This window comes from Haemaphysalis longicornis, unplaced genomic scaffold, assembly GCF_048455015.1.
Source record: "Haemaphysalis longicornis isolate Haplotype H1 unplaced genomic scaffold, Haemaphysalis longicornis Haplotype H1 scaffold_12, whole genome shotgun sequence".
NCBI lineage: Eukaryota > Metazoa > Arthropoda > Arachnida > Ixodida > Ixodidae > Haemaphysalis > Haemaphysalis longicornis.
The window spans coordinates 15,313,784-15,338,300 of NW_027526225.1; positions in this window are offsets into that span (position 1 = coordinate 15,313,784).

Consider the following 24,517-nt stretch of genomic DNA (forward strand, 5'->3'; position numbering starts at 1 on the left):
ACGTGGAATCGAACTCGCGTCCTTCTTCAGTATAATTCCTTCTTTTTTCGACATTGATTGATTGATTGAGGGGTTTAACGTGCCAACGCAACGCAGGTGATGAGGTGCGCTGTAGTGGAGGGCTCCGGATTAATTTTGAACACCTGGGGATCTCCAACGTGCGCCATCGTCTCGTACACACCGGCGCTTTTGTTTTTCGCCTCCATCAGAAAAGCAACCGCCGAGGCCGGGATTCGAACCTGCGTCCTCGTGCTTAGCAGCACAATGCCTTAGCCACTGACGCACTGTGGCGGGTGTTGGACATGCTCGCGGAACTGTAACTAATGCCGTGACTGATCCTGATTGTTATCAGAAAAGCCTGGGTTATTTGAACAATGGTGATGCTTGCAAATAAAACCAGTGTCTATCAAAACCTTGTCAAAACAATTACGATGCGGTCATACCATATGTGCATGCATTCTGGCATAGTTTGAAAAAGACTTGTGACAGGTATAGCGTACAAATGGTTTCGCAGGCAAAAAAACAACAACAACACAAACAAAACCCAGTTCACAGTGTGTACTTTATGACTGGCGATCAGCTGTCACAGTAAGGCAGGGGGACGAATGGCTCACAACTAAATCCCAGCATGTTCCTTGTAAAACACTGTTTACAGTGTTGCCGTGTCGCCTCCCTGGATGCGCATGGGCCACACTGGGCGTTGTTTGTATGCGTGCGGCTTATGAAACACAAGCAATCCTTTATAGCCCTACCCAGACATGCAGTTGCATTGTGCCTAATGCCGGTGTAGAGCGCGCCCTTAATTAAAACACTGAGATTATTTCCAATCATGACCATTGTGGACATAACCTATAGGCTTCTCTGATACCAATCAAGATCACTCACTGCATTAGTAACCCTTCGTTGAGTATGTCTAACAAAAGAGGAACTATACTGAAGAAGTGGTGAAATGGAAACGGAGACCCGAACACGATAGCTTTTATATTTAAATGCGTTGCTGTGGTGCTGCCTCCTAATCATGGGCCTCCTCATTGTCTTGATAGAGGCATTGCTTGTTCAAGTCATTCCCTGCAGCTTTTATATGCCTAATAATGCATTCACAAACAGTCTGCAACACGAGGAACGAAAAATGCGCATGTTTTTGGAAATTTTGGGGGCAAGGTAAGGCTGGTCCGTTTTGTGTACTTGGTAATAAAAAATGAAACGCACTAGCACCTTTTTAGACCACGGAGCATACAACCAGTACACATTTCTAGCACTGCAGCTTAATGCAGGGCGATTTCAAGGTATCATCAACTGGCACATTGCAAGTTGAATGTCACCTCCTGCCCCTCGCGTTGTTTTACTTTCTCCAAAGAAGTTTGATTGAACGCAGCACCCAATCCCCTCGAAATCGTCGATGTAACAAGAAACGTTCAGTATTCCCACTTGAAAACACACAGGCAGAACGTATTCGACATTGCTGAAAAAATTCCCCGGCCATTCGACTCTGCCAAGGCAATTGTCCAGCGAAGCTGCTTGCGTTAGGGGGCAGGATAGTTCCACGTTGGGCGAGTCGGTACGTGTCCATGCTCAATCACAGCGCGAAGGACGGGACAGACAGAAGTTAGCCCAGTGGTTAGTCTTCTGCCTGTCCCGTCCTTTGCTCTGTGATTGAGTATGAATGCGTTAGGGATCGTTAACACGGTGCCTTCCTGGTGAGTGTGCGTCTTACTCGCTCGACTGCGTCGAGGTTGGTTTCAAACCACACTCTATCGCACGTGTTGCAGATCGAGGCTCGCTTCGAACTTATCGCATGCAACGCGGGCCTGCCCTAGAATGTTGCCCTCAGTAAACACGTTCGCTTTACGGCAGTCAGGCCTAGCCAGTTCCGGTTGTGAGTTTCAGAGAGATTTAATTCTGCGAGCCCGGGGACGAGCAGCAGAGTATTGGCCCTAGGAAGGCGGGCACCACCCATAAATCAATCGCAATACCACTTTTTCTCAACAAACGTCTCTCTCTCTCTCTCTCTCTTGCTGAACGCTGCATAATGTCGGCATGCCGTCGACGATTACACTCACTTCGGTGTTACCGGGCGCCGTTCGCACCACATTTTATTTACGAGCTCTCTTCATGCTCGCCACACACTGTGGCAAGACAGCTTACAGAATTCTTAACAATGCATCGCGACAGGAACAATACCTTAAGCTGAGGACAGAGGACGATCGCTGATTTCCAACTGAGCTTTTATTACAGAAACATGTCATATTTATAAGCACGCATACATACACCTACGATAAAACATTTCACCTGATGAGTAGTCGATTTTAACTGTGCGGATGCAACTTAGATGCAAAACAAACCCCGAAATGATTACCACCCCAGTAAAGTTGGGTTCGATGCAGAGGTTGGGTGGTGTCTTCGTAGAGGCGTGAAAGTACCCGATGACGCTGATGCAGCAGCTAGGTGATGAAGAAAAGTCAATTTACAACGATATTTACAAGGACTTACAGAAGACACAAATACAACTTCAGACAATCAAAACTAGATTACGATTAAAAAACGCCGCAGCGCACAAAGGGGGGTATCGCGGCACGATCCCTGGGGGGGGGGAGGGGGCCAAGAGGCCAAAAAGGTGCAAACCGCAGCACGGTTGGCTGGAAAGGTGCGTGGGGTTCTGGCGCCCAGAAACCGCCACGGGAGCGAGTCTACGTGCGACCGCTCGCAGTCGCATCTCTCGACAGACTAAGCAAAATTGCGGATGCCGTCGCAAGCGAAGCCGCATCCGCACAGCAACACACGAACCAATTCGGGGTTTGACCCCCGCTCCCCCCTGTCCGCCCCGTAGGTCGGGAGGAAAAGAATGCCTTCCCAACAGCCGCGTAGATGGTCACCGGCAAGGCCACCCCGAAGGGCTGCCACTCCGCCGACGGATGGGGGGACAACGAAGCCACGAGAAGGGAGGAGGGTCATCGCCCCGACGGGATCCATCGGCGCTGGCATAACTACAGCCCCCCATCAAAAGCCTGTGCCGGGACCGCTTGGACTACTACAGGCACCAAAACAAAGTGATTACAGCGTGGATAACCCAAACAAACAAAACGCGAAGAATATCCATTGAGGACTCCAAGCATGCAAGCGAAATGTCCGCGTGCCAGCAAAGCACAAAGTGAAATGCTACACAAGAGAACTAAAACGCAAAGGATGCATAACACTCCAGGGGAACATCATGCAACCATCAAAATACCCGCGTTCCGGATAGTACAACAACAAAGGCAAAAGTAAGGCTCAATCGCGAGAACAAGGTTAGGAACGAGGGAAAATGGCAGCCAAATAAATAACGCAATTGCAAAATAAAGCAGCAAAACACAGGGTTATCGTTACTATCCGCCCCAAGCACAGGGACGGAAAAATTGGCCTCGTATCTGCTCTTTTCGTTACAAATGTCGTCAAAAGACGATATTCTTTGTAGACATTTGCCAAGGAAATGCCCCTCTTCGTTTTCCCACTCACCTCTCATGCTGTTCCTGTACCGTCGCGCTCATCCCAAGGTAAACACATCAAATGTTTGCTCAAGGCGATTTGAATTTACCACGTTCCACTGCTACAGACCGGGTTCCTCGATGCCAGCGCTGCAGTACGACGGTGACGCGCGTGAATCGGGCGGCCGACTTCAAGGTTTATAGAACTGCGTGGCCGTGCTCCACGTGCGTCCCAACCAGAACGTGGAACCTATCTAGTAGAACAACCGATTTAGCCCTGGAAAATGCCCTCTTGTGGGTGCGCGCCAAAATCTTTGAGGACATCATTATCATCATCGTTGGTATCTGTTGTCGCGTGAGCAGGCGGCGGTTTTCTGTAGTAGATCTAGAACATCATTTGCTATAAAAAAACTAAGCATCCATAAATTTGTTTAATAAAAAAACACTGTAAACGTCCCTTGTGTACTAATTTCCTGTCTTATATTTGTGTAATGTCTTGTTCTTGTTCAACAAAGTTGACAAGTATGAACATAAAAACCGGGCTTAGGCGTTTACGTTTGGCTGTGAGTATATAAGATTATTGCGCAATATATATTTTACTTTGGCTGGGTGGCTGAATCGAGTCACAGACAGACAGACAGACGGACAGACAGACCAAAATTTCTGAGTTAAGTAGCCCAAGAAAGACTATAGACTTTAAAAAACAGCAGCGGAATGAACCGCACACAAGCGTTCAGTCAGTTCACCACAGTCCCTCCACCCTTTCGCCCGTAACACTCGACTTAATCGGGCGCTGCTTCGAGGTGAGAGTCCACACCCTAGTTGTTGCGCCAACCGCAATGTTCCGCGTTTGAAGAGGCGTCAGGTGATTCGCCTCTGCAACCTGTGCGAGAAGCCCACAATGCCAGAACCACACGCATGACCAGGAGCCGAAACTTTAAGACGCTTCCCTTCTCATGTACGCGTTTGGCACCGTCCCCACCAGCGCATGCAAAGCTGCTTTCCGCTGCCCTTTTCTCGGACCCTTGATTTAGTGCGCCCGGAAGCAGCAGTTTCTCAGCGTTCGACGCTGACTTGGGAGACCCCGAAAGCTTGTGTAACGCAACATTGGAACCGTTGTCACAACTCGTTGGCGGCTTGTCAACGCTAATAAGCACTGGCGGACCATGCTGAGGAGGCGTACCGGCCAGCGCGGACAACGACTCAGTACCGTCCGAGGCCCTGTCGCCTGCCAGGGCATCAACTGTCCGCGTTAGCCCGCTGCATACCGCCGCCGCGGTGCTTGCCGTCTTTACGCAACCGCGAATGTCACAGGGAGCTACTTCCACCGGAAACCCGTTTGAGTAGGCTCGGGCATGATTCGGCAGAGATTCCCGAGCAGTGCGGTGGTCAACCACGTTCGACGCTACTGAGCCTCATCTACGCCTAGTGAGACCTAAGAACTCACCCGGTGCACGACGCGAGTCTATTTCTCCAGGATAACGGCTTGTCGAAGCATGCGACCACCGGCGGGTATGCCTGGGCGCAAGCACAGGTTTGAGCGGACGGGAGCTGAATGACGTGTAAGTCCGCGTCTCTAGGTGGGTTGATGTTTCGGCGTCGTGCCGAAAAGCTGACCCAAGTTTTACAGACTACAAAAACAGGTAAAGGTGTGGGTGTTGTGCGAACAAATTTATCAAACATGTTCCGATAAACGCGGTAAAATAGTAGAATTAAATGAAAATTGGGTAACGTTGGTGTGAGAATACGGTCACGGGCTTCCGGGGCGCAGCAACACCCCGGCTGATCATTAGTTCTCACTGACCGAAGGCGGACCCAGTGAATGCGTGTGGTCTTCGACTTGAAAACGTGTGTTATACACATGTGCTGATGCATACAAGAGCAACATAAGCGCGCTAATTATGGAAGCAGCAATAAGCACGTTTCTGCTACTAGCGTATATGAAGGGCTAACAAACGCGGATGGCCGAGCTCCTAGGTCGTAGTAACGGAGAGAAAAATCGAACCGACGCAATCGCAAAACGATGGTGGTGATGGTTACAAGATGGTACCATCGCACCAATAAACACGTTTCTGCTGTCGCTTCTGCCTACACTTCGATGGACACTACAGTGCGTACATCTGCGGCAGCCCTCCAAGCTTCCCCGGCCACAGATGTGCGCCTCCGAAGAAGGCACTCGCTGCAGCTAGAACCGCCCCCACAGAAAAGGTTACGATGCGAAAATTGATTGATCAATTGATTGATTGTAGGGTTAACGCGCCGACGCAACGCAGGCGCTGAGGTGCGCCGTAGTGGAAGGCGCCGGATTAATTTTGACCACCTGGGGATCTTTCACGTACGCCGAAATCTCGTACACACGGTCGAGGAGCAATAATTACACGCCAAACATATATCGTTCTGGCGACGACAGCATTGTCGCAGCAGATGATGACATAATCACGCCATAAATACACATACCACACGCAGGACCACGCGTAGCTTGAAAAAACTTCTGCAGCTTTTGCTTTCCCGCACGTACGCAGTCTTGAGTGTCTCTCTGGAATTTTTCTCGCTGTGCGGTTGTGTAGTATTGCAAAAACACAAACAGTAACTAATGTACTTTAGCACTGCTGCAAAGCGCATGCTCGTTCAGCTTTCTTGAAGACACCACAGGGTAGGGCCGGTGTCATTGAGGACCACTCTGATGTTCCTTGAGGAAGAATAAACCTCTGGTGATAAAATAAATATTTAAAAATACTGTGACCGGTACCTAAAAGCTATTGTATCACGATTTAAGTTTATAGGGATTAAACCGTTCAACTGATTCTGAGCAATGTGGAGCAGTATAGAAGTATAGACCGACACAAAAAGCGACGGTACAGATTATTACAGAAGTATAGATTACTAGCAAGACCTCTTTCCCATTTTACTCTGTTTGTACCCTCTTCCCTACCAGTGTGATCCCTGTCAACTACAAAAGATTTGCCAGACACCTCATCTGGCAACATATATACTGGTTCTTTTGGAGCTTCCTACGCCACCAAATAATGTATGTATATGGAAAAGCGGCTCTCGGTCCCAAGCTCTTTTAGACCCAAGCACGCCTGTCGCTATGAAAAGTTCATAAAAGGCTAATCCCTCAAAAAAAGGTATTTGCAACTTCCCGCGTACGCCAGTAATAAAACGACCCTTGCATAGCTAAACTTGGAAGGATGCAAAAAGGGAAAATATATGCAAAAGCGGCTGATATCGGAGGGTGGTGCCCTGTGAGAGATTTCGGCTATATTAACTGATTGCGCGATGAACGGCTGATTTACTTCTGTTTTCAAACATACACAAGCAAAAGCTTAAGGGAGAACGTTGCAGAGGATGTGGCGCCACAATGAAAACGTGGAGGCGTGCCTCTCTTTTTTGCCTCAGGGGTCACCGGGAGGGCCCCCTCGCCTTGACGCGCGCTCCTGCAGCCTAAGCGGCAGACGCAAGGCACGCTCCGGGAGGGAGGCCGCTGCGCGAGTGTGAATTGCGGTCCAAATCCTCGCCTCATCACAGCGTGGGGATTACGTTCTTTTGCTTTGCAGTTTTCCCCCAACCAAAGCGCGCAATAGGCGTCCCCAGATTCATGTTTTTTTTTTCTTTTTTTTTCTGTAATGTACATCCTTTTTTTCGGTTCCGTGGGTACCGGAAAACTTGTGATTCGGTGGCGTCAGGCTAAGGTTAGCAGAAAAGACGCTTATAACACGCATGAAGGGATCAAAAGTGGGGTATTGCTCCGTTTGGTCGAACTGTATTTTTCTCGCGGCTTTTTTTCCAGTTGAATGGAAACGGCCACAGCGCATTGGTGCAGCGGATTGCCACGGGCGATGTCGACCAGTGGTTTAGCGGCGCCCGAGGTGCGTTTCGACGTTATGTCCATACGACTCGTCTCGTGGATGATTCATCCACTTGCCCAGAATACTGTGGTGATTTTTTGACAGTTATATTCAAGCTTTGCACCACGCGAGTTGCATTTTTTTCTTGTAAAATCTAGGTGGGTATTTGTAGGGCGTTTATGCCCACCTACAAACGGCACCAGTCGGCAAATTTATCTGCTTAAACTGTTCCACGAATCGTATCCACAATTATTTTCTCTTATTATAAGCCCATGTTTCAGTAGTGAGGAATTTTAAAAATTGGCTGTGTACCTGCTTGCTTCGGTGTAACATCGTCGAATGGCGATGGTCTGGTCCCGCCCCTGACACATCCCCCTCGCCTCTCTCACCCTTCCTATTACTCGCGCTCATTCCATAACTTTCCCTCCTTCCAAAATAAGAGAAAGGGAGGTTTGCGCAATTCAACTCAGCTTTCCAAAGTGTGCACTGCTCGCGCGATCTGTATCGACCTTTTGTTGCCTCTAAACTTGGAGAAACTCCATCTAACGCTCGAGTCCTTCTTAACACGAAAGTGTTTTATTCCCGGATACTCGAAGATTCCACATGCGTCATATCCGTCACAGAAGTGACGCCAGTACAACGAAGCAAGCGGCCTGTAAAGGGTGCACCCTTGAACATAGGGTCTTCTTGCGGTGAAGCAAACTTTAGTTTTAAAGAGTACGTTATACTTCGGGTTCGTTTTCGGGTTTCGTTTTCGGGTTTCATATTTCAACACGAAAGTGTTTTATGCCGGGAACACCAATATTTAACTGATATCATATCCGTCACGGAAATATGATATTCGGCGAAGTACACCTTTGCCGAAGCGACCCGCCATCAGGACGTCGCTCGCCAAGCACACCCGCAAGGCCGCCGCCGTGCCGCAAATCATGCTCAGCTGCAGATTTCGCAGCGCACTTCACTTTCATGTTTTACCGATTCCTATGGCAGAGGAATCAACCTCAGTTTTTTAGTTTTTGGTTTTATCTTGCCTCACTTAGACACGCTAAAATTTTTAAGGGTTTTTATTGCTATCTCCGAAAGCAAGCTCACGTCTGTTTATACTCAAAAGAACGCTGCTAGTGTCACTTGTCTAGTTATGTTTTGCCTCAGTTATATCTACGTACCGTAAAATACCTTCAAGTGGGGATAGGTCAGGCAATTTTGGGAAGGGGGCCCCTTGTTCGGAACTGCCCTATAGCTCAAACTGGCAGAGCAGAAATGCTAACCCACTTGCTCCCACCCCCCAGAAAAAGAAAAAAAGTAATGAAATGCTTTGGAGAAAAACACATTGTGAATGAAGACGAAGCAGACCGTGAAGCCACTCTTGGCGGAACCAGAGTTCGCAATTCGCACGGTTTTCTCTCTCACTAACCACGTTATTGGTCCTGTTAGCCGGAAAATCCACCCTAATCGTATTGTGGTCCATTTCTAAGGTGTTGAACAAGGTCTACTCCTGATGTGTTCAGAGGCCGCTCACGATGGAGTGAAAGGCCTTTGGTGCCTCTGATCTAGCTTTCATCTAGCTTTCGTTACTGGCACAATGCATTCCAACGCTAAACCGCTGTTTCTATCGCTTGATGTACTGTCTCGAAGCAACAAATAAGTGGCAGGACTAAAAATGAGAGGGAAATTTCCTGCAGCGTTCTTCGTCAGCCAACATCAGGACGGCAACTGCACTAGTGTACCGTCTATTGCTCTCAGCGATAAAGAAATCGGTTTCCTACAATAATGATCGGTGATTATAAAAAAGCGGAAAAGGCTAAGTAAAATAGCCTTTTCAATCGAATCACGCGAAGGTGTTCGCGCAGGCGTGGCTCGGTTGTCCACAGAGTGTATCTGCTTCTTCTGTAAAATTTAAGTTGATAGACCCGCGTGCGTGTTGACTCGTTTTTCCTGCGTTTACGTCCTTTCGCTGGTTTTCCCATCTGTCACCAGTTGTAGTAATTTTGAAAGGTTTTGCCCATCCTCCAAGTCGTTCCTGTAGGGCGTATTCACCACAATGTTCCAGAATTACCAACCGAATGGGCCTAGTGGCTAATGACATGGCCGAGGGTTCGATATGAGTGGAAAATGCATCTGTGCTGGGGCTAAAACGCCATTCATGCCATACGTGTTGTCCTCCGCAATAGCGCAGTTTCATCAAATCATACATTGGGCTTTTTTTTTTTAATTTGGAAGTTTGCCCTGTGGGATAAAAGATGTATGCATTTACAGAAACACGAAGAAGTTAGTTTCGTGTATAAAGTTATTGAGTTGTCGGTTACACGGTCCATGCACCCAGCGTTGCAGGTCAGGAGGGCGGCCAGGGAGACTGGTTGCACGAAGGTGCCGCAGGCGAACTTGGAGCTCGAACTTGGAACTTGGCGCAGGTGAACGCAGGAGCTCCTCTCGGCGAATTAAGTCACCAGGGAGGTTTAAACCACAGTCTGGTATGAGTGCTCTCGGGGTGCACCGCACATTTTCCTTTTGTCGTTCCAGGTGCCCGCAAGCGTCTTCGGGGAAAGGTAGTAGTGGCCGCATGACGGTACTCGCGCGGCTAGCTGAGTCTGCCTCCGCATTGCCGGACACAGATGAACGGGGCACCCATTCGATACGTATCTCCAGCACCGTGCTTCTTGCCAAGCAATAAATGGCGTCTGAGAAGGATGTCGATCGTGCCACGCGACGAATGTCATGTATGGCTTGCGTGCGTTGAGTCAGTCCGGAAGATTAGTCGGGAGTACGGCCCCGCCGTGGGATTTGTCATCGCTGAATTACCACACTTGCTCACTTAACTTGGTCACTTTAGAGCGCCCGGGTGAAGACGACCTACGGGGCTTCTTAAAATGTACATAATTCTTGTTCAAGCATTCTATCAACTTATGGCAGGAAGGCTGAATCGAGTGATAGCCAGGCCAACGTTTCCCGTTTAGGTAACATTGGAAAGGTTATCGTAGTTATTACTGCCTTGCCTTTGTCGTTGGAGTGAACGTCATTTCAACACGCGTTGGAAAAATTATAGCAGAATGGGGGCCTCCGGCTATGCGTGGGAACACTGTCTAAGTAGTGAAATCGGCCTTTTTTTTTTCTGTGAACAACAGCAAGAAATACCACTGAACTATAAATCTCACTGGCTCGAAATGTCTTTGAACCCATGTCTTCGAACGAAGCACACCCGCCGATTTTTATAACAATGCGCATACGTGTGATAGTGAAAATTTTGATTTGCACTTCATGATTTTCAACTTCTGTATCAAGCCTTCTTTCTTTATCAATCACACAACTCAAAGTATATTTCTCATCTTCATTGCTACGTCGTTCTCCGTCCGAACGGATTACTCAGACTACAGGAACATGATTCAAGATTGGAAAGAACGAAGCTTCAGGCGGTGCACGTAAATGAAAAAGATATGACCGAAGACTATTAGCTGCGTGTTGAAGGGAGCTAAAATTTAAGGAAGCTGAAGTTAAGTAGCGCCCTCGCTAGTTTTTTTAAACTGCTGAACATCGAAAGATTGTCCTGGTTGTAGAGGAGTATAACACGACAGCGTTGAGAATGTCTTTTTCATGTAAAACGCACAAGTCCGACTTGTTCTACACCAGTGGTTCTCCAATGGGGGTCCGCGGACCCCAGGGCCCGGCGAGGGCCTTTCCGGGGTCTGCTAAACCTTGTCCAGATTCTCGGTATCCCTCATTCATTTCGCCTTACTGCCATACCTTGCTGCCAATGCAAAGATGTGGGTTTGCTGCATTGCAGCTACATTCACTTCAACTGCATGTAGCACATCTTTTAAAGTTGGCGTTATACACAACACGTCGGCTATGCAGGAAAGCCAGACACACAAATGACAGCATATCTGTGTGTGAGTGAGTGTTTAGTGCAATAGAAAATCTTTGGCTGTTTGACATGCATCAGCGTGAAAGTCAACCTCCAAAGGTGGAAATTTAATACGTGTCGGTGACATTACCTGCATGTACAAATTGCTTGACAGTACGACAGGGATCCACAGATTCACCATGCGGTCCTTTATCACTCTTGCAAGCACAAAAAGTGTCCCTTACACGTTCATGGTTGAGAACCGTTGTTCAGGAAAGGGACTTCCTATAATTAGTTTTCTGCATTTACTAGGGGACACACACCTTTGCAGTTTGCGTGGAAGGTAAGTTCAGCAAAGCGTGTTACTGACTCCTTTGTCATGCCCAAACAAACCTGGTTGGTCGCTTTTTGAATCTCGCAATCCGGATAACTGCGCTGCTTTCAGCATCAATGTGGAAGATTCATACCATCTCTTTTCACGTAACAAGCTGCTCAAGCGGGCTAAGACTAGCGAGGAAGTAACTTTATTTATCACGACAGACCCCTTGGGCATCACTCAGGATAATGACGAAGGAAACATCATTACAAGGGGCAGTCTCGTCATTGAATACTTTATGGATTCATTTCTAGTTTTGCATTTTCTCGACATTCGCTGGGACGTCACGATAAAACTGGCAGAAATACGGCGGGGTCGGTATTTGATCTCAGGTAGCACAAGAGTTAAGTACGATTTTTCTCAGTTATGTATTAAACGTCACTCTGGTTGCCTTGTGCCGAATTCGGTTCAGTACGTAAGCGACTACCTTAAAGCTGTGCAAAGAGGTAGCTTCAAGGGGAATTCCGTGGACGCCATGAAGCTGTTCACGGAAAGCAGACATGATGTCGGTTCGCGTTCGAGCTTCCAAAGGTAAACGCACTTCAAAACATTAGCGTGCGTCTCGTGTTCAAGGCTGTCCCACGTGCAACATGCCTTGCTAAATCGGATGGGCTAGTGCTTGACAAACAAACAAACAAACAAACATTTATTAAAAGGGAGGGCCCAAGGTCTAGTTCTTGGCCCTGGGTCTGTTCCTTCAAGGCCTGTCAAACGGGTCATAGGGACCTTTTGTGTGCGTTCTCCTCTTGTGAAGCCCTGTCAGCACGCTCTGTACGCAAGTTTATCTTTTTTTTTTTGCTTTTAATGGGTAAGCAACCCACTTAGTCGTAAACGAGAATTAACAAAGAATCTGGGGAAGCTTGCACTCATGCGCAAGACTTGAATCGCGGAGCTGCTGTAGGTGAGCATTGATGGACACATAGGTTCAGTAGCAAGCCCTGCCTTTCGGTTCGTGGCCTCTTCCTCGGCCATGCGAACTATCCACGGTCGGGCCATGCCGAGAACGGCGAAGATGTTGCGCGCCCGGTCTCTTATACGTTACTGAGCGCATGCGCACGACGATGCGAGCTCCCGCGCCAAGTGCTCTCCTACAATACTGAGCGCATGCGCACGCTCCTCTCGAGTGTTTCGGTGGCCGCTATCACGTGTATTTCCGTTGTATAATGGGTAGTGCAACAGCTGTTGCGACGCCTACGCGATAACGCTCCTCGCGGGGAGTACTCGGCGCGCACGAACCCCGAGCTTACGGCCAGTAACAGCAGCTCCGCTGTTAATAAGGAAACAGGTAAAGGCCGATCCACACGGCGGACCAAAGCGATTATTTGGACTGCGGTCCGCGCATCACGTGACAGGACGTCACCAGATCGCGCGTACCGCCGTTGGACCGCGCCGGACCGCGGTCTACGCGGTCCAAATATTCGCCGAGGCTTTTCGGTCCGCGGTCTCGACGGCGGACCGCGAGATCAATCAGCGTGGCCTGACTGCTCCCGCGCCGCGTGGGCGGAGCCGGGGCCAGTTGCGCCAATAGAGCACGTCGCGGGCAGCGCGGTTGATTCGAAGCGCGTGAAGGAGCCGCACCGAAGGAATTGGTCTGGACAACGAATGTTGTCTGGCAACACAGTGTTTTTAGCCAAATCCAATCCAATTTTTTGGCTAAAAAAAAGCCAGTCGTTCTGTCGTCTGCTTTTCCGCCCCTCGGCCGCCACTGCAGTAGAGTGAACTAGAATAACTGCAGCGCAGTTCCGAGAAACTGCGGCGGGCGCACATGTCCGTGCTTTTATGACCGTACGCACAGCGGGCGGTCGAAATACCCCCCCCCCCTCCCCTTTGTCAGACTTGGCTCCCGACCCTATGTCTCAGGCACCCTAGGTCTGTGTTCTCCGAAGATAAAATAAAGAATGCTTTCTCTTTTTTCGAGGGGTTCGGGAGGCGACCCAAGGACAGTAGCAGACGGTCGCGAGAGTTCCGCACGCCATAACTTGGTTCTGCAGTCCCAGCTCTTTTCGACACATCCACTTTTTAACCCAGCACGACCTTTTCGGCGCAAGGTAGTCTTCTTCATCAACGTACAAAGCTAACGCCATAGCGGCCAAACGACGCTTGCGCTGTGTTTCCATTTCGACTGCTCCAAAATGCGCGCGGAACCGCGAAACCAAGCGCAAAATATACATAAAACATGCGCGGCGCGGGCGCGAGCCGTTCGTATTAGAGTTCCTGTATATAGCTCCACCAGGAACTCTAGTTCGTATGTGTGGGAGCACTGTGGTGGAAAGTGTTGCTGGTTGGACCGCTCTGTCTTCTGCTTTGGCGGTCCGCCGTGGGGATGCTCTCGGCGCTGCATCGGACCGCGGCGGGCAGTGACGTGGCATCACGTGACCGATCGGACCGCGGACTCGGTCCGTCGTGTGGATCGGCCTTAAAAGGACACAGAAAACATGCACAGCCAATCACGGGCACTAAAATCAGTAACAGAACGGCCCATCGGTATACCGTAAGCGCCCCCATATCTCATGGGTTGAGAAACGTCCCCAAACTCATCGGAACAAAACTTCCCTCAGCACCGGAAAAGCATGTACGAGCATGCGTCCTAGTGCAAAACAGAAAACACAGTGAAAGAAGGGGTCAACGCCTGGGAAAAAGCTTGTAAAGGTTGTTTGAGTGTATTATGTGCAAAAGCGAGACTGTCTGCTTGTCACCCATTTCCTTAAATTAGGGTGCACTGCCAGAAGATATGGGGAGTCGACTCAAGAGAGCCAACAAACCCCACCGAATCCACAGGGCACAGGTGACAAAGGGGGTGGCCGTCTGATGTGCGGCTTTCGCCGACCAGAGCGGCAAGAATGATCAAGAGCCTTGAACGAAAACAGCACAAAGACTTATATTTAAACAGGCAAGTTACAAACACAAGCATGAGATAACAGATCGATAATGACAGACAACGCAGTTGGAATTCTAATACAAGAAACAGTTCAATTAGACAAATTGATACAAACAGGAGCGTTAACAAATGAATATTACGAATCGGAGCAGTTAACTAAAAAAGGAACGAACAGTTCGATGCATATGAGTGACAGAGTCCCAGCATATTCACCGACCGGGCCGGACGATGCACCGCTGTCGGAGGCGAGTCGGCTACCTGGGAAGCGTGGCTTCGCTGTAGGCCAGGCCGTCCGAGACGATCACGGTCATTCGAGGCCCGGGAGCACGTTGGAGTCCTCCAGGGCGCGGGTCGCCGATGGTGTGATGTACAAACTGGCAGGTGCAGTTGTCAATCACGACGTCCAAACGTAGCTGGTTTTCTTAGGCGCGGCTTCTCTTTTTATAGGCGCGCCGGTGCGGGGAGGGAGAGCACAACACACAACGCGCCCGCCGCCGTCAGGGAATAACCTCACTCTTCTCCCTTCTAGAATCATCGACGCTCTTTAGAACTGCCAAGGCCACGCGCACCTCCTCGAAAGTACTGGAAGCTTCGACGAAACCGGAGCGGCGGAGGTTTTATTTTTGTTGTTTTCTGGCCGGCCATCCGGCGTAAGATCGTGTTACCTCCTCTTCGTTCGAGAAACTTCCAGCCTTGTCTCGGGCGAATAGAACCGAGTGTAAGAAGAATTAGGCGCTGTACAATGAAATGGAAAATTTATAAAGTACTTTTAGACGTCGTACGCTCGAGTTTGTGACACAGCCCCCCAGTTTCAGAATATTATGCAATAATATTCACAAACCTCACAAAGTCGTGCGTTTGCGTCGTTCACACTTAGGGAACAAAAAGAGGCTGTGCTTACTAACACAGAATCGAGTACAGCCCAATGTTCATAAGAATAATGACAGGCACATAATTCGCGTACAGATTAGCGGTTTGGCGCAGATTTCTCAACAAATACACATCTTAGGGACAACTCATAAGTTTGAGCACAATAAAGTTCTAGCATTCGAATTAAGCCAGTGCCCATAATAAATGTCTGGCCAGTAGTCATTACAAGTACGAAACTCGTGAAAATACATCGTGCGCTCTATTGCGAAGATCTCGTAGGCTCAAATACAATGAGTATACGTCCGTACTCAGAAACACATACAATGCACTGGTACAATGAAAGTCATAAGAAACATAACTAATATGTTGTTCACAAACAATAACATGCAACCACAACGTTCACGATTGTCACCACTAAGAATGCCAATAATAGCATGTGTACTGTTTAACAGCGAAAGTAAAGATTACGCAAAACGCAACTAGTACGTGAATATACCCTGTACAGCCAGAGTGACAAAATAAGTACAAGTTTCGCGTACAGTACGACAGAGAAACAATAAATACAACGTTCAAGTATGCAGTACTCGACGTGAAAATACAACTCTGTCTAACACAATTCCACTCATATCACACGTGCATACCTAAATTGGCATTCTTCATGTTTATCCCGTGTCTATTGGGCACTTGCGCAACTGCGCCTGCGGAATTCTTCTCTTCGGAGAAGATCCTTTCCAAATGTCGCGCGAAGCGACAAACCCTTTCGATTCCGCCGTGATACCGGGCCTGCGAAAATGCTTCAGTGTCTGGACCTTCACCTGACGAACATTGGAGCGTCTAGCGACTTGGCCTTCCCTCGCCTTTCCTCGTGTAGTAACTGACCGGTGCTTCTTTACACCTGTCCGCTGTCTGCAATGCCGGCGCACACGTTTACTCCTAAGCTTGCGCCCAAATCTGCACTCTTTGTTTCGGCAGCTCAGCTGCTTGCCGAGTTTCGTGAGGCCGATTTTCCTTGACTTGTTTTTCACAGGCCCTTCGGTACTCCTTTCTTTTCTAATCGGCGCCGTCACAGGGGCCGCAGATTTTGAGAGCCGGAAGCGTGCTGGCTTCGCTTTTGCCGGTGCTCGAGTTGCGACGGGCACGGCTTCGCCTCGATCCGAGGTATCGAATCGGGGTTCTTCTTTCGAAACAGTGGGTGGTTTCTCTCCCACCGCTGAAGTCACAGGATCGTCGCCGACGCTTATGTACGGCGAGTTCCCTCCGCGGAGTGCGGCTCCGCTTCGCACGGGGGTTTCAAACTTGACCTTAGAGTCAGTCTCTTTGCTCCTGGAGCTGTCAGTTACGCACACGGCGCTAGTCTGCCCAGAGAGTTCATAGTCTCGAACTGGGTCTTCCTGCACAATGAGTGTGCAATTACCCGTGTCTTTCGGAAGGACAACGGTTTCCTTGGGCACTCTCCCCGAAATATTGGGTACCCCTTCGTCTAGAGCGTTCGGCCCCGACGTCGTGATGGCATCCACAACCGGGATGTTATCTCCATCCTCAAGCTCCGCATCACCTGTAGGATCATCGCCCTTCCAGGTCGGAAGTGGTGCGCTTTCGCACACTTCTGGAGGTGTTTCCTCCTTGCTGATTGCGGATACTTCCGCCTCTTCACCTCCGGAGCTATCCTGGCATTCTTTTGCCTTCTCACGGTTAGTACATTGGCTACTATTCTCATCTCTCGAATTTTCATCATTGAGTTCATCTTTCCGATGGAACTCATTTCGCACAATCTCTGTGCTCCTATTCATGTCTTGAGATGCGGCGACCACAGCTGCCTCTCCAGCCGACTCATCGGGGTGTGGCTCCTCAATAAGTGGCTCTTCCACCTCCACGGGTGGCGGTTCTTCTGGGGCAGGTAAAGTTATCGGGTCGTCGGGATCCATGGCTCCGTCGATGTTGCCGAGGATGAGGTCATACATGGACCTCTCCATGCAAAGTGCGGTTACGCTTCCCGTGTAGTAGGGAGTCTCCACCTCGATCTGAGCTACCGGCAACTCTCGCATTGAGCCATCCATAAAGAACACTGGGTTTGTTTCCCCAGTGAACTCCTGCTCTCGGACTAAGTCCGTTCGCACAATAACTGTGCTGGTGCCGGTGGAGCGCAAAACTGTAATGGTTTTGCCTGACAGTTTTCCCTCAGCCACCGGCACTGTCTTCGACCCGAATGCCGTAATGGCACCCAAGACGTGAATTTTCGTGCCCCTTTTACGCTCCTCAGAGCTATCGGTAACATCGTACTGTCTGGATGCCCTGGGAGGTGCGCATTTGCGCAAATCCTGGCGCCTTTCATCGTTGCTGCTCCTGCATGTCACAGCCTTATGTCCAGCCCGCCCGCACTTAAAACATCTGGAAGCACTACTTCTCTTAAAGCTGCTCCAGCAGTCCTTGGCAATGTGCCCAAAAATGTTACAAGAGTAACATTTCAGCGGGGGTTTTTGGCTGGTCCTACTTCGGTCCGCTACCGCGTTTCCGAAATTTACCTTAACCTTTTCAAGGTTTGTACTGAGACACAGGCGCCTATTCTCTCCTCTCATGCTCCGATCTGCTGATGAGCAGTCGAGCTTCAAACGTTGAGCATCAACAATTGCTCCTGTTAGCTCCTTTCTGCTTGCTTTCTCCTCTCGCTCCAACCGAAGTTGTCTCTGAACTTCTTTCTCTCTTTTCCTCTCAGCTTCTGTTCGTGCTGCCTGTCTTGCTCTCTTAACTTTCTCGTTTTCTTCTTTTTCTTTCTCAGCTACCCACTTCCGCAGTTCGGCCCCTGAGAGGCCCAGCTTGCAGCCCAATGCTACAATTTTCTCTAAATCCATGATTGCAAATGTATCGCAATCTAGCCACAATACTCTAGCCTCTAGCTAGGTATATCTACACAGAGAAAGTTAGCGAGAGCACCCGCTTATAAAGGCAGTAGCAACCTATGCCAAAAAAGTTTCAGGCTTTTTCTCCTCCTTACCGCTCACATCAAACGTCCTGCCGTGGACGCCAGAAATTGTCACCCGTTTCCTTAAATTAGGGTGCACTGCCAGAAGATATGGGGAGTCGACTCAAGAGAGCCAACAAACCCCACCGAATCCACAGGGCACAGGTGACAAAGGGGGTGGCCGTCTGATGTGCGGCTTTCGCCGACCAGAGCAGCAAGAATGATCAAGAGCCTTCAACGAAAACAGCACAAAGACTTATATTTAAACAGGCAAGTTACAAACACAAGCATGAGATAACAGATCGATAATGACAGACAACGCAGTTGGAATTCTAATACAAGAAACAGTTCAATTAGACAAATTGATACAAACAGGAGCGTTAACAAATGAATATTACGAATCGGAGCAGTTAACTAAAAAAGGAACGAACAGTTCGATGCATATGAGTGACAGAGTCCCAGCATATTCACCGACCGGGCCGGACGATGCACCGCTGTCGGAGGCGAGTCGGCTACCTGGGAAGCGTGGCTTCGCTGTAGGCCAGGCCGTCCGAGACGATCACGGTCATTCGAGGCCCGGGAGCACGTTGGAGTCCTCCAGGGCGCGGGTCGCCGATGGTGTGATGTACAAACTGGCAGGTGCAGTTGTCAATCACGACGTCCAAACGTAGCTGGTTTTCTTAGGCGCGGCTTCTCTTTTTATAGGCGCGCCGGTGCGGGGAGGGAGAGCACAACACACAACGCGCCCGCCGCCGTCAGGGAATAACCTCACTCTTCTCCCTTCTAGAATCATCGACGCTCTTTAGAACTGCCAAGGCCACGCGCACCTCCTCGAAAGTACTGGAAGCTTCGACGAAACCGGAGCGGCGGAGGTTTTATTTTTGTTGTTTTCTGGCCGGCCATCCGGCGTAAGATCGTGTTACCTCCTCTTCGTTCGAGAAACTTCCAGCCTTGTCTCGGGCGAATAGAACCGAGTGTAAGAAGAATTAGGCGCTGTACAATGAAATGGAAAATTTATAAAGTACTTTTAGACGTCGTACGCTCGAGTTTGTGACACTGCTGCTTATCTCACTCGTGTAGTTGTGTACTCGTAGGACAGACCAACTGCTAATTGAAACGTCTCATTAAGTGCGCTGATCATCTCTACAATAGCGAATACGTTTCCTTATCTACCTTGTATAGTGACCTGTTAACACAAACATCTTTCTTCGGTCAAATAGAACCACATTTTCTCACACTATTAGACACAGACGGGCCTTTCTCGTCGCCCCTTCTAAAATGAAATAGTCCAAATAAAAGCAGTTGTACGGACAAATTGGTCAATGCTCCACGACTCGTTAATACAACAAGCCGTTTCGTGGACAATGAACGGGCTAAAGTTTTGGAAGTTCATGGTGTTGGGTAGGTTTAGGTCTGTATACATACTTATAAGAAAACGCTGCAACGAACAGAAGGGCGTAATTAAAATCAAAGCACCTGTCTTAAGGGAAAGGTGGTTGAAATGCAACGCTTCCTCTTATGCAAGCGTTTCTGGTGCAATGATCTCGCTTCTGGACTTACAATTTGTAACCGCCTTTCACTCCGCCCCCGATCATTACCATCGTCACAGAGAGTTGGCTTTTCTGCAGTGCGTTTTGGGCAACGTCGGCATCAGTGAGGCAAAAAAACTCCGCTTTACAAGCCCTTGCCTTTCCTGCACGTTGTATAACTAAGCGTTGCAATGTGGGAGAGCGAAGGTTTACTGGGCCCAGGTCATAATTATTTTCTCTCACAGCGCTCCGAAAGATGGTAATTTCTATGATGACAAAATGGCTCTCTGACGGCTTCGACAAGTCCTAAAGCAAGAACGTGCAGGCTCTGTCACTAAGAATTCACCCGGAATAATTTAATGCAGAAGAACGGAAAGCTGGGCTAGTTCCAAGGTTCCACCAAGATAATTTATTGCCCCTCACCGGGCGCGAAACGCTTTAAACTGCGTTGAACTTTCCCGACGACAATGAACTCGCTCATAACGCTCATCAACTTACACGAAAGCTGCCTGATTACGCCTTGCCCGCATACTTACGCTTCGTGCCTATCAGAGACTACAGTACTCAGACTTTTTAATAATTTTGCTTAATTAAAGCGAAGCTTTGTGCCCCTACCAGCCAAGGGTGCTGTCGCAACCGTCGGCGCCAACAGAAAACTCATGCGAACAAATAAAAGAAATTACTGACACCGCCAGGAATTGAACCTTAGCCGAATAGAGAAACGGAGTGGGAGCCCGTAGTCTTACCAATTGAGCTACGAGCCACGCGGAGACGGGGGAGACAGACGGTGTACTCACTGAGTACAGCTTCGGGTTTACCCCCCGCGTTCTTGCTAAATGCCACGTGACAGCGTCACGCGACCTCTCGCACCGCCGTGCGCTCCGCCCACGGCACGTGTAGCCGCCTTGTGCACGCCAGGAATTCGCCCATTTTGTCCGCGAAGAGTTTGGACTCGGACTCGTGTGCAACACCGATACCAAAACGACTACCATCCGTGGAACGTGCATTGACTGAACGTTCACGAAGATTGTAACTGTCGTGAAAACGCAAAGTGTGAGTGGGTATCACACCGATCATTAGGCCGTTCTGACGGTCGTGCTGAAGGGAAATAATAAAGAACGTGTTGCTGGTACAGGGTAACATGTGATTAACGAAAGCGGACCGTAGTCACCCGGGGTGGTGCATAAAGCTCCGCATCCAAACCACACGGTAGATTGGCCCACACTTTTTTTTTATTTCAAGGTAAATTATTATGCAGAACTTGCTTCACAGAAAATTTTATTCGAAAACGTGTCTCGAGAGTGCTTTAATAAATTGCGGGCCCATACACACCCTCTTCACTACAGCGAAACTCTGCATCTGCATAAAAAACATAACTAATCTTCCGGACATCAAACACACAAGAAAAATCTTGATTTTATTTCTCGCCGCGAAGTTTCTGTCGTGAACAGAGTAATTTGAAGGGCCAAAGTGTTCCCAACGTTTTAAAACACTATGGCCCGACATGGAAGTATTCTTATCTCTTTTTTTTTCCAGTACCCGCAGGCATAGAGTTTCATAGAAATAACTAGAGGGGAAACTGGCGCTAGTGTCAACGCGAACATGGCAGCGGCGCTTACGCTTCAATGGGAATGATGGGTAGTTGTGGAACCGGATTGCGTAGGATCGAAACGGGCTTATGGCTGCGCAAATTGTGTTTTTTGACAAAAAAGCTCTTACTGCCCGGTTCTCCGTTTACAAATTACATGGCGAACAAAAAAGTTAGTGACGAAAAACCGGTTTTGTACGAAATAAAACGGCGCGTTAAAATAAAAAACAGACGCGGAGTCGAGAAGGTTTGTGGAGCAGGTTTGCCATTTTCTGCCAACTACAGCAGGACGCGGACTTCTTTAAAAACTACTTGTAAAAGTTTCGGCGCTGGTGGTTTGTAATAGTAAGAGAATTTTTATGCTCATAAGAAAAAAGAAACCGATTACCTTTTGAGAAGTTATATAGTGACATACATCAAGCTGCGTTCCTATCAGCCGCCGGTGCTGCTGTTCTACGCAGTAGGAGCCGGCGTTCGCACGGAAGGTTTGGCTGTTCCAAGCGATTCGCAACCGTCGTCAGCTTCGACAATGCATTGCTGTGCCGAATGAGAGCGCCGCAACTCCTAATTAGCAGACAACTTCGCCGCACAGAGCGCCGTCATTTGTGTTTTCGTGCTCGCTGTGCGGCAATGCATTGATTACCCACCCAATTAGCAACTCTGGTTGTAAACATTCCACTCAGGGCGGCGTCAGTGCACGCGAGGCATGCAGTTCAAGGAGAAACGTATTTTGATCACTCCTCCCAACACCCCGCCTAGGCAAATGCGTTCATGCAAATCCAAAACGAAAACGAAACTGCCTGCAATCCATAGTAAGTTTCAGGAGCCATCAAGCGCCAATCCGAATCCACAATTACCCATCACGCCCATTGAGGCGTACGATCGCAGCGCCAGTTTCCCCTCTAGTTATATTGTAAGAAACTCTATGCCCGCAGGCTTTTCTTGTCCAAAGCACCTAGGGAAAACTGCTGGCGTGTGCGGTCTTCTCGTCACGCCACCAGCGCTAACACCGCCACGCACTGAAACTAAATCGGGCGCTGGCGTGACCGATGCCATCGAACCCGGCCCTAGCCGATCTATCTTGCGCTGTCATGTCGCTATCCCGGTAAGGGGACTCTAGTAAACACTCGTCATCGCGCATGTCAGGCAGTGCTCGTGGCCACATTGTCTTTGCTGTGCGCCAGCTACTGTAGTTTCGTAGACATACAGAAACCAGAAAACGGATAAAATTGCGTGATCAGGTGATCGTCAGAGGTGCAGCCAACAGCTTCTCTCCGTCGATAGTAGTGTTAGAGCTTTCTTAGCTTGCTAGTAAAGATAACTTGTTGGATCTCAAGGACTAACGTGATAAGATGGCTTTTAGGATTGAATATCAATTTCTGCCACCATTTATCTTGGCAGTGCCTATTCTCTGAGCCATCCCACAGGATAATGCGCAGTATTATTCTTTGAATCAGACCACAGCGTAATGTTCAGCTTGATTTCGCGGACCGTGCCATGGCATAGTTTAGCCTCATTCATCTAAACCGACTACGAAGAAAAAAAAAGCACCCTTATTCACAAAAGTAATGCTTATTATTTATTTAACAGAACATAGTACATTTAAAAATACACCTTGAAGAAAATAAAATTAGACCTGCTGGGGCTGGAAACTGGGCTTTAGCGTCAGAACCCGAGACCCTACCCTTGCGCCGTCGAAGCTGACGAGCGGGGCCCTTTTAGGAGTAACTTAAAGGAGCCATGAAGAGAAAATACAACTCCGTTTAACTTGAAAGAACTAGGATTCAGTATCTCACTCAGCTCCATTACAGCCACAAAAGATGTTTTTAACGAAAAAAAAACAAGAAGTATTCAAAAAGTTTCAAATATTGCGCCACAGTGACTTCTTATGAACAAGAATGACGTCATACTGGCCAACAATAAAACATATTTTTCAGTGCGTTAACTGCACGTTAGCATTCAAGTGATGCGGTCAAATGGAACTAGAGGCCTCATTACAGACGACAGGTAAGTTAGGTAGCCGCCAATCGCACAAACAAGGCTCCGTGACGTCATAGAAAAGTTGCGGGAAATTGGCTAGAGGGTCGCGACTGCTTCACAGGTTTTCTTTCATATCTCCGTTATTTGTTCGAGGATTGCGATGATATTGGTATCATTGTTATCGGGACTAAGCAGTCTTTCTAACAAACCCAACTTGTATTTTGTCTTCATGGCTCCTTTAAAGCGGCATATCACCCTGGGAACTGGTCCACGGCATAAGCCCGTACTACATGGAGCGATTTCGCCTGCGAATTCGCTGATGCGGCGCCGCTCGTGCGGCAAAACCACCTTTTTTCGTTGCTGCGGCAAAGTGCCAAACATTTGAAGCGGTCGAGCAAACGCCGCTCGTGCGGCGTGTGCGGCGTAGAGGGGGCGGACCTGCGGCCAATAGGAGCACAGCTCGGTACCACTTGCACGCTTGGAAACCAGATGGCGTTGCTTGTTGTATGAGCGCGACAAAAGCGCGGGCACACCAAAAACTTTGTCTTTTCTGCTGTGTGTGCGTATATTGATAAAGAATTGGCGATTCTTATATAAAACTGCAAATAAACTTATATTTACCGCAAACCAGGCAGAAACAACTTGCCAAGAAAGTAAAATAAAACCACCCTTGTTAAAATCACAACAACCTTTGCTGGCGGCAAACTTAATTCAGTCTGCAAACAAGACGCATCTGAAATGCGAAAATCGCGGCGTTCGCAGGCCCCATGTAGACGACAATTCCAGGCATTGCGAACTTCGAAAGTGCGAATGTTCGTTCCAGCGGATTCGCATGCGAAATTCGCTCCATGTAGAACGGGCTATAGGCAGCGGGATCTTCACGGTTTTCACCTTCCCGCCTTCTTCTACGTCAATGGGAAGGAAGGTCTGTGTTCCCCGGCCACACGCTGTACGCGGATTGTTTTCTGTACTTGTCTTTCAGGTGTCTGCTTATATGAGCATGGCGGGGGGGGAAGGGGGGGGAGGGGGGCTGGAGAAGAGGGGCTGAACTCATGCGTGAAAAATTTCCGTTCTATTGCGCTGCCTTCGTTCACATCTGGTGATAATGATGACGAGTACGATAATAACGATGCAGATAATTATGGTACGATGATGATTATGATGATGATAATGGGTGAGCTGGGGTGGGG